Below are 17,325 nucleotides of genomic sequence, written 5' to 3' on the forward strand. Positions count from 1 at the left end.
AAATGGCAAACCAAAGAGCACCAGAAAATACTCATAATATCTGAGCCATATATGGAATAAACAAATTTTTATAATTCAATAAGATAAACAACTCAGTAAGAAAATTTACTTGGGCTAAAACTAAAATTTTGTTGTGCTAAAGACTTTAACCAGCACTTTGAAAAGGATATCTTAAGAGGCATATCATATGAAAAGGCACTCAACATTAGTCATCAGGGAAATACAAATTAAAAATACAATGAGGTACAATTTTGCTCATATTAGCAATAGCTAAAATTAAAAGAACTGAAAATATTCAATGTTGGAAAAGATTTGAAGCAACTGAAAGCCTGTCTGACAGTAGTATAAAACCACCTTGGAAAACAGCCTGCCAGTTTCTTATAAAGTTACACTTCTAGTCTATAACCGGCTAATTCTTCGGTCATGGACTTAGCATAGATGGCCTTAAAAAACCTGGATTTTAAAGATAGTCACCCGCTGTCACATCAATGTTTACAGCTGCTCAATTCACAATAGTTAAACTATGGAACCAGCCTCAGTGCCCTTCAACAGATGAATGAATAAATAAAATGCAGTATATATACACAATAGAATATTACTGAACTATAAAGAAGAATGAAACTGTGGCATTTGCCAGTAAGTGAATGGAACTGGAGAATATCATGCTCAGTGAAATAAGCTAGTCCCAAAATACCAAAGGTCAAATGTTCTCTCTGATATATACATGCTAACTCACAATAAGGAGGAGGGGGTAGGAAAGAATATAAGTACTTTGTATTAGACAAAGGGGAATGAAGGGAAGGGAAGGGAAGGGGAATGGGAATAGGAAAGACAGTAAATGAATCAGACAACAAGAAAATTGAAAAATGAACACATAGCAGTTTTATTTATAATAGCCCCAAACTGGAAAAAAACAAAACACTCATGGCACACGCTGTAATCCCAGCGGCTTGGGAGGCTGAGGCAGGAGGATCTCGAGTTCAAAGCCAGTCTCAGCAAAAGCAAGGTGCTAAGCAACTCAGTGAGACCCTGTCTTTAAATAAAACACAAAATAGGTCTGGGGATGTGGTTCAGTGGTCAAGTGCCCCTGAGTTCAATCCTGGGTACAATCCCCCCCCCAAAAAAACATCCTAAACATTCATCAACAGTTGAAGAAGCAAACCATAATATACAATGTAATGTTTCTGTATCAGGGATAAAAGAAAGGAAATACTGATACACATCTACCACATGGATAATCTTAAAAAATATTTGAACAGAAGCAGCCAAATACATACATAGTATGATTCCATTTACACGAGGTCTAAGAACAGGTAAAATTATACTATGGGGATAGAAATTACAGCAGTTGCCCAGGGAGGTGACTAGAATGATTAAGAACTTTCTAAGGTGATAAAAATACTGTTGACTGCAGTAGTGGTCACTCAGGTGTATAGATTTATGGAAACTTTTCAAGTGTACATTTAAGGGCTGGGTACAGTGCACCTGGGTTCAATCCTCAGTGTGTGTTGGAGGACTAGGTATACTTCATCATGTAAATTTTAATTTCTTCTTTCTTTCTGTTTTCTTTTCTTCCTTTTTTTTTCTTTTCTTTTGGTACCAGAGATTGAATCCAGGGGTGCTTAACTACTGAGTCACATCCCCAGCCCTTGAGACAGGGTCTTGCTAAGTTGCTGAGGGCCTCTCCCTACATTGTTGAGGGTAGCTTTAAACTTGAGACCCTCCTGCCTCAGCCTCCAGGCAGGCTGGGATTACAGGTGTATGCCACCACACCCTGCTCAATTTCTTCTTAATGACACACACATAAGTACCTCTGTACATGTTTTTATACTGGTCTTCTAAAATAGTTATGAATATATTCTTTACCAATCTGCCCTAAAATGGAGTTATATCCAAAGTTCCTTTTCCAGAAACTTGGCTTTTTTTCTACTTTGCCAACTAAATGTAGTCATCCTATTCACATTTCAAACAAAAACTTTTACATCTCTGTTGTTCTTCACAATTTGTAAAATATGGATGCATGTGAATACATGTAAAATTTGATCCTCAAAATAATCCTGTGAGGAATAAAGAACCAATATTATCATCCTTATTTAAAGATGAAGAAAGGCTCAAGAAAGTAACTGTTTCCCAAATCATGGGCCTACAAAGTAGGTAAGCAGTCACAGGACGCTAGGTCCCCTGAGTCCTGTGCAGCACTTTGGTTTCTGTACTTTCCAAAATCACTTCTAAATTAGTTCCTCTCCTTGGTTACTCCTTTTTATAAATCTCTCGTGGCACTTGCTAGCCTCTTCTCTTGAGAGGCTTCCCCTGGACTTCGAGATTCCTACCACAAAGAGGGTCTTAACTGATGAAGGAGGGTGTTTGAGGGAAACTCCTGCAGACATTGGAAATAAACCTCAGAAACCCAGACTAGCAGGCGGCCACCACGCAAGCATTTCCCCTTTGTTTGCTACCAGTTCTGGATACTCAGAAATAATTCTTCCTCACATCCTGCTTTGGGGAGGCGAAAAGGAGGAACGGAGAATAAAAATACATCTTTAAAAAATCATGTCCGAGGCCACAAGACAAATTAACATCCATCCTCCCAAGAAGAGCAAAACCACGCATTGGGCTTTCCCGGCCCTGGGCTGCGGTTGTCCCCTAGATCCCGTCTCGAAACACTGTGGCTATGCTCAAAGTTTCCAGCAAAACACAAAAGGCTGGCGTTGGGGATCGCACACGCAGACACGTCCAAAACATCATCTATTTAACTCTGGAGGGTGGACTTTTTACACTTGTGTTTTAAAAAACAACGACCCCGCCCGAGAAAAGCAGCAACAGAAGCCGTGAACCGAGGCATCTCAGGGTCCCTGGTTACTGAACTCCAGGGGAGACTGTTTTCCAAGGCGCTGGCAAGGGCGCTCTGGGGCACCGGTTCTACCAACAGCTCGTCTGCTTCTTACCCGGACAGGGCTTTCAATTTTAAGTCCACCCAGCTACCAAGCCTGTCGGCACGGCCCGCCTCGACGCCCGGGCCGGCAGGGTCACGGTCCCGGGCCAAGCTCGGGTCTGCAGCTTCGCCGTCGGGTGCGTACGGAAGCGGGCTGGTGGGACGTCCCCGCGCCCCTCCGCCCGGCCCGGGCCCACCACCTCCCGGGCGCGCGGCCTTCGGCGGCGCCCAAGCCCGGCCCGCGGGGACCGCCCGGAAGGCGAAAGCGAAGGCGCCGCCGCCCGCTCCGCCCCGCCCGGCCCTCGGCCTCTGAGGCCCGCCTCACCCGCAGCTCCGGGCGCCGCATCCTCCGCCTGCGGCCGCATCGCCCTCTGCACTCGCCTCCCTCGCTGGCTCCTTCCGCTCGGGCCACCGGCTCCGGCGTTAGAGCAGTTTGAAAATGGCGCGGAGAGACTGTCGAGGCCCGCACGGAGGAAGCGCCGCGGTTGCCCAGGTAACTGGAGCGGCGAGCCGTGCGCGGAGCGCGCGCCCGGTGTCGATGGCGGCGCTGGACCCGGTGCCCGGAAACGCAACGGCGCGGACGGCGCGGGGCCACGGCGCCCCCTAGCGGACGGCGCCCGCTGGCGGCCAACCTCGAACTTCCGCCGTGCCTGACTTGACGTTCTCCAGTCAGCGGTGTGGACACCTCCGCACCGGGTGAATAGCACCCGGTCGTTGGCCCTGTGGCGGATTAGCCTTGCCCTGCGAGATGAACGCCTACTCACGTAACCCCCAGCAGATGTCACGTCGTCTTCCCGACTTTGACTACCACCCTACACAATTAATTGCCCAAACCTATCGCCCTAAGGCTGTGTAGACCCTTAGAAGAAATTCAGCCATCTCATACATCATGCTTCATGTCTCTTTCCTACCGCCCCACTAAGAATTCATTGAGCCAAGGATAATTTTATCCTCCGCTACTTTCCCCTAGCACTTACCACAATAAACATTTGTAAGTGAAATTAAATTGAAACAAACTGCTCAGAGAGAACCTGCTCGCAGATGGAAAAGACACAGGCAAATCCTAGAAGTTCATTTCCCTCCTGAAAACTTTCTAGATGATCAAACAGGAGCTCCATTCTTTCTTGCTCATTCCTCTCTCTTCCAAATAGGCCTTTACTCTGAAAATGTACTTTGTCTTGAGTATATCATGTAACTGCACTATGACTTGTGGTGCATTACTGTGTACCCATTCATATATTTATTTAATGTTTCCATTTTGTGTGCCTCATCTGTTTTTCACAGCCTCAATGAGCTACGTTATGGAATTTCTAGGAGGCGATGAGTTGAGTCCTTTGGATGACTTTAGTACATCTTGCATTTGTATGATGATTAAGCACATTTGAGGATGCATAGTCAAGATGAATCATTGCTTTTCATTCCAGACCCATACTAATTAGAGAGTATAAAAGAAATGGAAAAAGGTGACTGGAACAGAAGTCTCCCAGCAATAGGTAAGATCAGAGTCAGACTCACTGCTGACTTCCAAGGCCTGAGATTAGGACCCTGTCACACAAAAGAGTCCGGTGGTACCTGAGGGGGAACTTCTGACTCAGTGATGATAGAAACTAAACCAAGTGGTTGCAAACATGCATGCAGGCAAGACTACCTGGGGCTTCACTTGAAGGAAGACAGTAGTGATGGAGAGGGAAAGCAGACTACACTCTGAACAAAGAGAGATGCAAGCTTTTGCGGGGTGGGGGCAGAGATAAAGTCTGGTAATTTTCCATTGGCCAGGGCCACAGTTTCAAAAGATGTTTCTTCTTGCATGAGACTTGGACCACTGGGTGGTAATAGTCAACTTGTCCCAGGAACTGCTAAGTTACTGTTGCAGCTGGCGCCATCATCCTGTGCAGACATTCTGGCTTTGTGGCTCCTTCTGGACCTTGTGAGAGAACTGAAGGACCCTGGGTGCTTGGTTGTTATAGCTGCTGAAAAAGCACAAAGGTGTGGTAGAAGAAATTGTATCAGCTCCAAGAGGCAATAAACATGTCTACATGCAGAGCTGAGTAAAGTCTGACCCAAAAGATAAGGCAGCAAAAAGGACAGAGAAGCCAGGTGTGATGGTACATACCTATAATCACAGCGACTCAGGAGGCTGAGGCAGGAGGATCACAAGTTCAAAGCCAGCCTCAGCAACTTGGTGAGGCCCTATGCAACTTAGCAAGACCCTGTCTCAAAATAAAAAATAAAAAAATGGGCTGGGAATGTGACTCAGTGGTTAAGCACCCCTGAGTTCAATCCCTGGTATAATAAATAAATAAATAAATAAATAAATAAATAAATAAATGGACAGCGATGATATGAAGACAGAAATGCCATTCCAGTCACCCATCAGAATTGTGCAGGCCCAAGTGAAGAGTCCGTGTTTCTGCAAAATGTCCCCTCAAGTGCCTCAAAAGCAACCAAGGCAACTGTTATCATAACCCACACATTGGAGATGTTATCTTCAGCAAAGCTAACAGGAAACTAATGATGTATTACCCAATTGTATCACCTCCAAAATTTGTAATTTTTAACTTGACAAAGAAGAAGTGAAGTTAGAGGATTCACTTAGGTTTTTTCCCTGGTAACAGTTTCACCTTGTGCAAACATTCTGCTTCTGTGGTTTTTATCAGGATCTCAAGATGGGATGGTCGAAAAGGGAAGAGAAGCAACCATACTAAAAAGCATAACATAATAGTTTTCTGCACCCAGGGGTTTATTTCAATGTCTCCAAATTTTGTCCCACATAGTGGCCCCTGACTGCCTCAGGGGAAGGAAAGAAACAAACAAAATTTTGTAGCTGCTCCCCACCCCAGTCCTAGGACTTGGAGCAAACATATGGCTAAGGAGGCAGGAAGAAACAAAAATAGTCTCACAACAGAAAATGAGCCTGCTGCCTGGGTTCTGCAGAACTCTAATATCATCACGGGATAGGAGGCAATCCTGATACTAGGGGGAAGAGAGAGCCAGATATATATTTGCTATCTTCTGTCAACTTGCAAACCACAATGCCAAAATAATGCAGAAATCTAATGCGAGCAAAGGTAGCCAACACAATAAGCAATCAAAACACTAATTCTCCAGATGCAATGAATCTGATGAAACATTTAAATGAATATGTTTTGAAAGATCTAGATGAAGGTTTCTCAACTTCAGCATTCCTGACATTTGGGTTGGAAAACTATTGAGGAGCACCCATCCTGCATGTTGTAGAATGTTTAGCGGCATGCCTGGTTTCTACACACTGGATGAGAGCAGCACAACGAAAATGTCTCCTGATATTGACAAATGTCCCTTGAGAAGCAAAAATCACCCCTGGTTGAGAACCACTGGTCTAAGTGAATACTGCAATAACTGCCGTGAAAAAGATAAAAATTATGTGATGAAACAAGAACATATGTGTAAGCAAGGAACCAATCAGAAAACCTGGATTTTTTAAAATTCATTTTTATTATAAACAAATAGGATACATCTTGTTTCTCTGTTTGTACATGAAGTACAGACATACCATTTGTGTAATCATACATTTACCCAGGATAATAGTTTTTGATTCATTCTGTTATTTTTTCTTCCCCCCCACCCCTCTCACCCCTCTTATCCTTCTATAGAGTCCCTCCTTCCTCCATTCTTGCCTCCCTCCCAACCCCTATTATGTGATCATTCGTCCTTTGTTTTTTTGAGATTGGCTTATCACACTTAGCATGATATTCTCCAATTTCATCCATTTGCCTGCAAATGCCATAATTTTATTATTCTTTATGGCTGAGTAATATTCCATTGTATATATATATACCAAAGTTTCTTATCCATTCATCAGTTGAAGGGCTTCTAGGTTGATTCCACAATCTGGCTCTTGTGAATTGAGCAGCTATGAACATTGTTGTGACTGTATCTCTGTAGTATGCAGATTTTAAGTCCTTTGGGTATAGGCCAAGGAGTGGGTCAAATGGTGATTCCATTCCAAGTTTTCTAAGGAATCTCCACACTGCTTTCCAGAGTGGCTGCACTAATTTGCAACCCCCACCAGCAATGTGTGAGTGTACCTTTTTCCCCACATCCTCTCCAACACCTATTGTTGTTTGTATTCTTGATAATCGCCATTCTAATTGGGGTGAGATGGAATCTTAGGGTAGTTTTGATTTGCATTTCTCTTATTACCAAAGATGTTGAACATTTTTTCATATATCTGTTGATTGCTTGTAGATCTTCTTCTGTGAAGTATCTGTTCATTTCCTTAGCCCATTTGTTGATTGGGTTATTTGTATTCTTGGTGTAGAGTTTTTTGAGTTCTTTATAGATTCTGGAAATTAGTGCTTTATCTGAAGTATGAGTGGCAAAGATTTTCTCCCACTCTGTAGGTTCTCTCTTTGCATTGCTGATAGTTTCCTTTGCTGAGAGAAAGCTTTTTAGTTTGAATCTATTCCAGTTATTGATTCTTGCTTTTATTTCTTGTGCTATGGGAGTCCTGTTAAGGAAGTCTGATCCTAAGCCGACATGTTGAAGATTTGGACCTACTTTTTCTTCTATAAGATGCAGGGTCTCTGGTCTGATTCCAAGGTTCTTGATTCATTTTGAGTTGATTTTTGTGCAGGGTGAGAGATAGGGGTTTAGTTTCATTCTGTTGCATATGGATTTCCAGTTTTCCCAGCACCATTTATTGAAGAGGCTATCTTTTCTCCATTGCATATTTTTGGCCCCTTTGTCTAGTATGAGAAAATTGTATTTATTTGGGTTTGTGTCCGTGTCCTCTATTCTGTACCATTGATCTACCTGTCTATTTTGGTGCCAATACCATGCTGTTTTTGTTACTATTGCTTTGTAGTATAGTTGAAGGTCTGGTATTGCAATACCCCTTGCTTCACTCTTCCTGCTAAGGATTGCTTTAGCTATACTGGGTTTCTTATTCTTCCAGATAAATTTCATGATTGCTTGCTCTATTTCTGTAAGGTACATCATTGGGATTTTAATTGGAATTGCATTGAATCTGTATAGCGCTTTTGGTACTATGGCCATTTTGACAATATTAGTTTTGCCTATCCAAGAACATGGGAGATCTTTCCATCTTCTAAGGTTTTCTTTAATTTCTTTCTTTAGTGTTCTGTAGTTCTTGTTGTAGAGGTCTTTCACCTCTTTTGTTAGATTGATTCCCAAGTATTTTATTTTTTTTCGAAGCTATTGTGAATGGGGTAGTTTTCCTAACTTCTATTTCTGAAGATTCATCACTTATGTATAAAAATGTATTGGATTTATGAGCATTGATCTTAAATCCTGTTACTTTACTGAATTCACTTATGAGTTCTAAAAGTTTTCTGGTGGGATTTCCTGGTTCCTCTAAATATATATTCATGTCATCAGCAAATAGGGATAGTTTGAGTTCTTCTTTTCCTATTCGTATCCTTTTAATTTCCTTAGTCTGTCTAATTGCTCTGGCTAGAGTTTCGAGGACAATGTTGAACAGAAGTGGTGAAAGAGGGCATCTCTGCCTTGTTCCAGTTTTTAGGGGGAATTTCACCATTTAGAATGATATCGGTCATGGACTTAGCATAGATGGCCTTAGAAAACCTGGATTTTAAAGATAGTCACCCGCTGTCACATCAATGTTTACAGCTGCTCAATTCACAATAGTTAAACTATGGAACCAGTCTCAGTGCCCTTCAACAGATGAATGAATAAATAAAATGCAGTATATATACACAATAGAATATCTCAACTATAAATAAGAATGAAACTGTGGCATTTGCCAGTAAATGACTGGAACTGGAGAATATCATGCTCAGTGAAATAAGCTAGTCCCAAAATACCAAAGGTCAAATGTTCTCTCTGATATATACATGCTAACTCACAATAAGGAGGAGGGGGTAGGAAAGAATATAAGTACTTTGTATTAGACAAAGGGGAATGAAGGGAAGGGAAGAGAAGGGGAATGGGAATAGGAAAGACAGTAAATGAATCAGACATTACTTTCCTATGTTCATACATGAATACATGACCTGTGTAACTCCACATCATATACAACCAGAAGAATGGGAAGTTGTACTCCATGTATGTATAATATGTCAAAATACATTCTATTGTCATATATAATTAAAAAGAACAGATAAAAAATAATACATCATTTAAAAATGATTAAAAATTTAAAAATATAAAAAGATAGTCACCAAAATTTTTAAAGACTCATTATCTGGAAAAACTGTAGATTAGACACAGTTAAAAGAATTAGACAATCCACCTGGATCCCAGTGCGAATAAACTATATGAAAAAACTATTAAGAAATATAGTAACTTGAGAGGTTCCAAGAATGCACTAGAAGGAGTGGCAGGTATGGTAGACAGAATGGCCTCCCAAAGATGTCCACACTCTACTCTGTGGAACCTGTGAATATGTTACATTATTCTGTAAGAGGGACATTGCAGAGGTAAAGGACTCTTCAGGCCCAGTGGATCACACTTGTAAACATAGCTCCCGTAGCAACTGAGGCAGGAGGATCGCAAGGTCCAGACCAGCCTGGGCAACTGAGGGAAAACTGTCTCAAAATAAAAGCAGAAATACTGGGGAATTAGCTCTGTGGTAGAGTGCATTTGGGTTCAATCTCTAATACAGAAAAAAAAAAAAAGGTCTTAAAATAGGGGAATTTTTCTGGATTATGCAGGTGGACTCAATATATTCACATGAGTCCTTAAACATAGGGAAGTAAAAAAGGACTTGATGGGAAGGATGTAATGAGCTGATTTGCTGGCTAGAAAATGGAATGAAGACAGCAGTGGTCACCTAGACCTCTGACCTACATAAATTTGTTTTGTTTTAATCTACCAAATTTGTAGTGACTCATTACAATAACAGCAGAAAATCAATACAACAGAGAAGTAATGCTGTAAGAGATGACAACTAAGAATTTTCCAGAACTGAATCAAGGCACAAATCTTCAATGAAAGTATGTATCATTCTAACTAAAGATGGTGGTTAAATGTTTCTAGCAACTTCGGCTTCCTCCCTTTTTATCCCCTAAAAATGATAGTAAAGGGATTTTTAAGGTACTTTTAAAAGGTACTAGGACAAAAAGAATGATTGAGGAGAAAATATGCATAGCTAACTATGAAATAGCATCCTAAGAAGTGAGATCATATAACCTGCCTGTAAGACATACATCACATATTATCAAGTACATGTGTTAAACTCCAGAATCTCATTCTGAGTGACTAGATGCTCACTTCCCAAAAAGGCATAGGGAAATTGTAGCCTACTGAATAAATAGCAGTATCACATCTTCCATCTCAATGTCACAGACATACAAATTAAAAACATGGGCAAAACTGCCCCAAATTATTCAAATTGTGTAAATTCCTTTCTTTTTATTTCTGGATTTCTTAACTGAGACCATTTTGATGAACTTATGTAAGTAAATGCTTGGGTTATGGAACTTCAATGTATATTGTTATATACTGAATTGTTGTAAAGGTTAAAGGGTCCAGATATAAAGGTTAAGGGGAGAGCAAATAAAGAGGCAAGCACTCAGGATGGTGTACAGCAAGAAGTGGCTTCCCTGAAAAAAACAGTTCAGTTTGTTATCTACTCCAGGGTTATGTCAGGTTACATTAGATTACATTAGTGCAGTTAGCTTTGTGCATGTGCAGATCCTATCACTTGCTTGCTTCTCAGAGTCCACTAGTACCAAATGTTTTTATAATAAGATAATGTCTCTAGGCCTCAAGAACAGAGGAGTTGCAGAATGTTTCTAAGTCATTCAAACAGAAGGCCTTAAAGGAGTTTGCTCACTCAAGGACTTACGCTCCTCTGTACTTTGACCTGAACCTCTACCAATTGTGTTCTCCTCAAAATTCATATTTAAAAATTTTAACTCCCAGTATCTAAAAATGTGACCTTATTTAGAAATGGGGTTGCTGGAGATTTAATTATTTAAGATGAGCCCATAAACCAGTATGACTGGTGTCCTTACGAAAAGAACACCATGTGAAGAAAAGAAAAAGAGACCTGTGCAGAGGCAAGATAGCATAAAGACATGGAAAATACCATCTGTGAGGGATGACAAAGGTTGCCAGTGAACCAGTGTTATCTAGGAGAGAGCATGGAACAGACTGTTCCTCACAGCCCTCAGAAAAAATCCCTGCCTGGCATGGATGTGGGGGAAAAGGCACACTCATACATTGCTGGTGGAGTTGTAAATTGGTGCAGCCACTCTGGAAAGCAGTGTGGAGTTTCCTCAGAAAACTTGCAATGGACCTACCTTTTTTTTTTAATTAAAATCTTTTCTATTTTTACAGATTGCATTTTGATTCATTGTACACAAATGGGGTACAACTTTTCATTTCTATGGTTGTACACGATGTAGATTCACACCATTCATGTAATTATACATATACATAGGGTAATACTGTTTCATTCTACTATCTTTCAGTTCCCCACCCCCTCCCACCCCATTTTTCTCTACCCCATCCAAAGTTCCTTCATCTTTCACCTCTTTGGTTAGATTGATTCCCAAATATTTTTTTTTTTTGAGGTTATTGTGAATGGAGTTGTTTTCCTCATCTCTCTTTCAGAGGTTTCATTGCTTATGTTTAAAAATGCTTTAGATTTATGCATGTCAATTTTATATCCTGCTACTTTGCTGAATTCACTTATGAGGTCTAGAAGTTTTCTGGATCCTCTAAATATAGAATGAATCATGTCATCAGCAAATAGTGACAGCTTGAGTTCCTCTTTTCCTATCTGTATCCCTTTAATTTCTTTAGTCTGTATAATTGCTCTGGCTAGTATTTCAAGGATGATGTTGAATAGAGGTGGTGAAAGAGGGCATCCCTGTCTTGTTCCAGTTTTTAAAGGGAATGCTTTCAGTTTTTCTCCATTAAGAATGACATTAGCTGTGGGCTTAGCATAAATAGCCTTTACAATGTTGAGGCATGTTCCTACTATCCCTATTTTTTCTAGTGTTTTAAGCATGAAGGGGTGTTGTATTTTGTTGAATGCTTTCTCTGTGTCAATTGAAACAATCATATGATTCTTAACCTTAAGTCTATTGATGTGATGAATTATATTTATTGATTTCCAGATGTTGAACCAACCTTGCATTCCCAGGATGAACCCCACTTGATGATGGTGTACTATCTTCTTAATATGTTTTTGTATGAAATTTGTCAGGATTTTGTTAAGGATTTTTGCATCTATATTCATCAGAGATATCAGTCTAAAATTTTCTTTCCTTGATGTGTCTTTGTCTGGTTTGGGTATGAGGGTGATACTAGCTTCATAGAATGAGTTTGGAAGTGTTCCCTCCTTTTCTATTTCCTGGAATACTTTGAGAAGTATTGGAATGAGTTCTCTGAAGGTCTTGTAGAACTCGGCTGAGAATCCGTCTGGTCCTGGGTTTTTCTTGGTTGGTAGGCTTTTGATGGCTTCTTCTATTTCATTGCTTGAAATTTATTTGTTTAAATTGAATATGTCCTCCTGGTTCAGTTTGGGAGGATCATATGTCTCTGGAAATTTGTCAGTGTCTTCAATATTTTCTATTTTTTTATAGATTTTCAAAGTAGCTTCTCATTGTTATGTATTTCATTGGTGTCTGTTGTGATATTTCCTTTTTCATCATGAATTTTAGTAATTTTAGTTTTCTCTCTTCTTCTCTTTATTAGTGTGGCTAAGGGTTTGTCTATTTTGTTTACTTTTTCAAAGAACCAACATTTCATTTTGTCAATTTTTTGAATTGTTTCTTTTGTTTCAATTTCTTTGATTTCAGCTCTGATTTTAATTATTTCCTATCTTCTACTACTTTTGGTGTTGTTCTGTTCTTCTTTTTCTATGGATTTGAGATGTAATGTTAGGTCATTTAGTTGTTGACTTTTTATTCTTTTCTTGAATGCACTCCATGCAATGAATTTTCCTCCTAGTATTGCTTTCATAGTGTCCCAGAGGTTTTGATATGTTGTATCATCATTCTCATTTACCTCTAAGAATTTTTTTATCTCCTCCCTAATGTCTTCTGCTATGCATGCTTCATTCAATAGCATATTATTTAGTCTCCAGGTGTTGGAGTAATTTCTGTTTTTTATTTTTTCATTGATTTCTAATTTCATTCCATTATGATCTGATAGAACACAAGGTAGTATCTCTATTTTTTTGCATTTCCTAAGGGCTGCTTTGTGGCATCACATATGGTCTATTTTAGAGAAGGATCCACGTATTGCTGAGAAGAAAGTGTATTTGCTTGTTGATGGATGGAAGATTCTATATATGTCTGTTAATTCTAAGTTATGGATTGTGTTATTGAGTTCTATGATTTCTTTATTTAGTTTTTGTTCGGAATATCTATCCAGTGGTGACAGCAGTGTGTTAAAGTCACCCAGAATTATTGTGTTGTGGTCTATTTGTTCCTGGAATTGAGAAGGATTTGTTTGTTGTACATGGATGCACCATTGTTTGGGGCATAAATATTTATGATCATTATGTCTTCCTGATTTACAGTTCCCTTAAGCAATATGAAATGTCCTTCTTTATCCCTTCTGACTAACTTTGGCTTGAAGTTCACTTTATCTGATATAAGAATGGAAACCCTTGTTTTTTATACTGAGTCCATGTGTGTGGGAGGTTTTTCCCCATCCTTTCACCTTTAGTCTGTGGATGTCCTTATATATGAGATAAGTCTCTTGAAGGCAGCATATTGTTGGGTCTTTCTTTTTAATCCAATCTGCCAGTCTATGTCTTTTGATTGATGAGTTTAGGCCATTAATGTTCAGGGTTATAATTGAGATATGATTTGTATTCCCAGTCATTTGGGCTTATTTTTGGTTTTTAACTTAACTTGGTTTCTCCTTTGATTGGTTTTTCCTTTAAGGTAGTTCCTCCCTTTGCTGACCTACATTGTTGTTTTTCATTTCCTCCTCATGGAATATTTTGTTGAGAACATTCTGTAGCACAGGCTTTCTATTTGTAAATTCTTTTAACTTTTGTCTATCATGGAAGAATTTTATTTCACCTTCAAATCTGAAGGTTAGTTTTGAGGGTATAGGATTCTTGGTTGGCAACTATGTTATTTCAGAGTTTAAAATTTGTTGTTCCAGGGCCTTCTAGCTTTTAGGGTCTGGGATGAGAAATCTGCTGATATCTGTATTAGTTTCCCCCTATATGTAATCTGATGCTTTTCTCTCACAGCCTTCAAAATCCTATTTTTATTTTGGATGTTAGGCATTTTCATTATAATGTGCCTTGGTGTGGATCTGTTGTGATTTTGTGCATTTGGTGTTCTGTAAGCCTCTTGTATTTGAATTTCCATTTCATTCTTCAGGTTTGGAAAATTTTCTGATATTATTTCAGTGAATAGGTTGTTAATTCCTTTGGTTTGTATCTCTGTACCTTCCTCAATCCCAATAATTCTTAAATTTGGTCTTTCCATGATGTCCCATAGTTCTTGGAGTTTCCATTCATGATTTCTTACCATCTTCTCTGTTTGGACAACTTTATTTTCAAGATTAAATATTTTTTCTTCATTGTCTGAGACTCTGCTTTCCAAGTGGTCTAGTCTGTTGGTGATGCTTTTCATTGAGATTTTTATCTGGTTTATTGTTTCCTTCATTTCAAGGATTTCTGTTCGTTTTTATTTGAGAATCTCTATCTCTTTGTTGAAATGACCATTTGCTTCCTGCAGTTGCTCTTTCAACTGCTTATTGGTATGATGGTTCATTGCCTGTTTTTGCTCTCTTATCTCATCCTTTGGTTCACGAATCATTTTAATTATGTATATTCTGAACTCCTATTCTGACATTTCTTCTACCATGCTGTCACTGGATTCCATTATTATAGAATTTAGGTTTGTTTGGATCATTTTCTTCCCTTGTTTTTTCATGTTGTTTACATATCTTCCCCTCTAGCAGTGCAGATCTGGGGCATTTCGGTTTCCCCCCTATAGGCTTATAGTGACCCTATAGGTTTCCAAAACTTCTTCTTTAAGGGTAAGATCAATATTAGCAGTGCCCAGAACAGATAATATGCAGCCCTAAACCAAATAGCCCCTATGAAGATGTTAACAATATTGTCATAATAAACAGAATGAGTTCAATTATTATCTACAGTATTACAAATAGATTTGCAATAAGGTCTGCAATTTCTAATGGAGGAAAAAAAGGTTGGGGATGGGTGTAGATGTAGCTGTTAATGGGATAAGAAAAGAGTATATAGAAGTTCTAGCTCATAGAAAGAGTGAAAGTGTAATCAAAAGAAGTTGTTTTTTAGCATGCGAAAAGGGAGAAAGAGACTGAGGAAACAGGTAAACAAAAGGAAAATAGAGCGAGAAAAGTAAAGAAATAAAAACTTAAAATTTTTCAAAAAGGAGAAAAAAAAAAAAGAAAAAATCTACAGTATAACAGTCATATAGTATTCAAACCTCCCAGTCTTCAGTAGCCTGATGCATGAGAGGTACCTGACAATGAGCTTCCTGTCTCCAGCAGGTGTCTCAGGATGGGATTTGCTCCACCTAAAGATGGGAGCTACCATTTCCCGGATAATCCAAGATGGCCACTCTGGCTTCCAAATGTGTTGGCAAATGGGGAACTGCAGTTTGGGGTGTGGGCATCGTCGGCTGGTTGTCCTATAGGCAGGGTGCAGTTGGTTGGGCAGGGGTCCTGGAGGCAGGGTGTGGTTGGTCTGGTTGAGGACTTAAAATTAGCATACTACAGTAACTCAACCACATGCATGTTTATAGCTGCTCAATTCACAATAGCTAAACTATGGAACCAACTTAGATGCCCTTCAATAGATAGATGGATAAAGAAACTGTGGTATACATACACAATGGACTATTATTCAGTCATAAAGAAGAATAATGTTGTGGCATTTGCAGATAAATGGATGGAATTGGAGAATATCATGGTAAGTGAAATAAGCCAATCCCAAAAATCCAAAGGCTGAATGTTTTCCCTGATAAGTGGATAATGATATATAATGGGGGCATGGGGGGTGGAGGGTGAGAGAAGAATGGAGGAACTTTAGATTACATAGAGGGAAATGAGGAGGGGTATGAAAAATGGTGGAATGAGACATCATTACCCTGTGTACATGTATGATTACACAAATGGTATGAATCTACATTGTGCACAACCATAGAAATGAAAAGTTGTACCCCATTTGTGTACAATGAGTCAAAAGGCAGTCTGTAAAAATTTTAAAAAATATATAAATTTAAAAAAAAAAATCCTTGCCTTGACCTCAGATTTCCAGCCTGCAAAACTGAAAGATAATACATTTCTGTTAGTTTAGCCATGAAATTTGTGCTACTTTGTTACAGCAACCCTATTAAACTAATACATATATGTTAAGTATCAGTTGATGACATAGAAGAAATGTCACAGGAAATCAGAAAAGAAAAAAATATTCTGAGGTCTAGAGTAACCTCTGTTTCTTGAAGCAGATGGGCCTTGGAGTTGGACCTTGAAACTAGCACTTGGTGTATAAGGAAGAAGAGAGAGATTTGGGGAGGGGCAAAGGGACAGAGTGGAGGTAACATGCTAGGAGAGGTATTGATGGGTAAGCATTTCCCTCAGTACTATCTAGAGCAGTCTGCTGGGGATGGTGACAAGCAGAACAGCACAGATCATGACAGGACTAGAAATGGAAAGTGAAGTCAGATCACTGAAAGATTCACCAGGTTTTGATGGCAGAACTTGACTTTTATCCAATTCGTAATGGAGAATTATTGAATGTTTTTACACTGAGCAAATATTTGGTGGAATTAGGGAATATTGATCAGAGCAGTAGGACAGAATGATGAATAGAGTGGTGTGGAAAACCATGTTGTCTAGGAGAAGAGCAAGATGATTATTTCAATGATGTGATAATGGTCTGAAGGAAATGTGGGAAATTTTACAAAGGAAGAAGAGGCGGGGCTTAGTAAGGGACCACCCTCTCTGAATGAAGAGTGGAAGGAATGCAGGTAAACATTAAGGTTTGGAGCTTCAGAGTCTGGAGACCCCAAGATGATATAATCTGGAAGCCATCTGGGCATGTTTTGGGGCTGGAAAGGGATGGGACCGATGGTAATAATGGGTTATTACCACGAGTGGGTATGAGGGTTCCTGGTGGTATTGCAGAAATGTCTGGGAAACAGCTGGGTATATGCAAGTAGTATATAGGAGACACATCAGGTTCCTTCCCCTCATCCCCCAGATTTCTTCCCTGTAGTTTCAGAACACAATTTTGTAGTGCACACCTGTAATCCCAATAGCTCAGGAGGCTGAGGCAGGAGGATTGCAAGTTTAAGGCCATCTTCAGCAACTTAGTGAAGCCCCAAGCAACCTAATGAGACCCTATCTTAAAATAAAAAATAAAAAGGGCTGGGGATGTAGCTCAGTGTTCAATCCCCATTACA

General features: G+C 39.6%; 1 protein-coding gene across 5 annotated transcripts in view; it reads right to left on the reverse strand.

Moving 5' to 3' along the window:
• Positions 1-3,473, reverse strand: part of Cep135 (centrosomal protein 135) — a 73,340-nt gene extending 69,867 nt beyond the window's left edge. For 4 of the 5 annotated variants that reach the window (XM_047566982.1, XM_047566984.1, XM_047566980.1 and 1 more), the window contains exon 1: positions 3,258-3,473. The gene's annotated coding sequence lies outside the window, so the exon portion shown is untranslated. Of the gene's footprint in view, positions 1-2,945; positions 3,160-3,257 lie in introns of those variants that run through there. The other variant, XM_047566983.1, reaches the window with a different exon arrangement.
• Positions 3,474-17,325: the final 13,852 nt, after the last annotated feature.

Source organism: Sciurus carolinensis, chromosome 10 (genome assembly GCF_902686445.1).
Source record: "Sciurus carolinensis chromosome 10, mSciCar1.2, whole genome shotgun sequence".
NCBI lineage: Eukaryota > Metazoa > Chordata > Mammalia > Rodentia > Sciuridae > Sciurus > Sciurus carolinensis.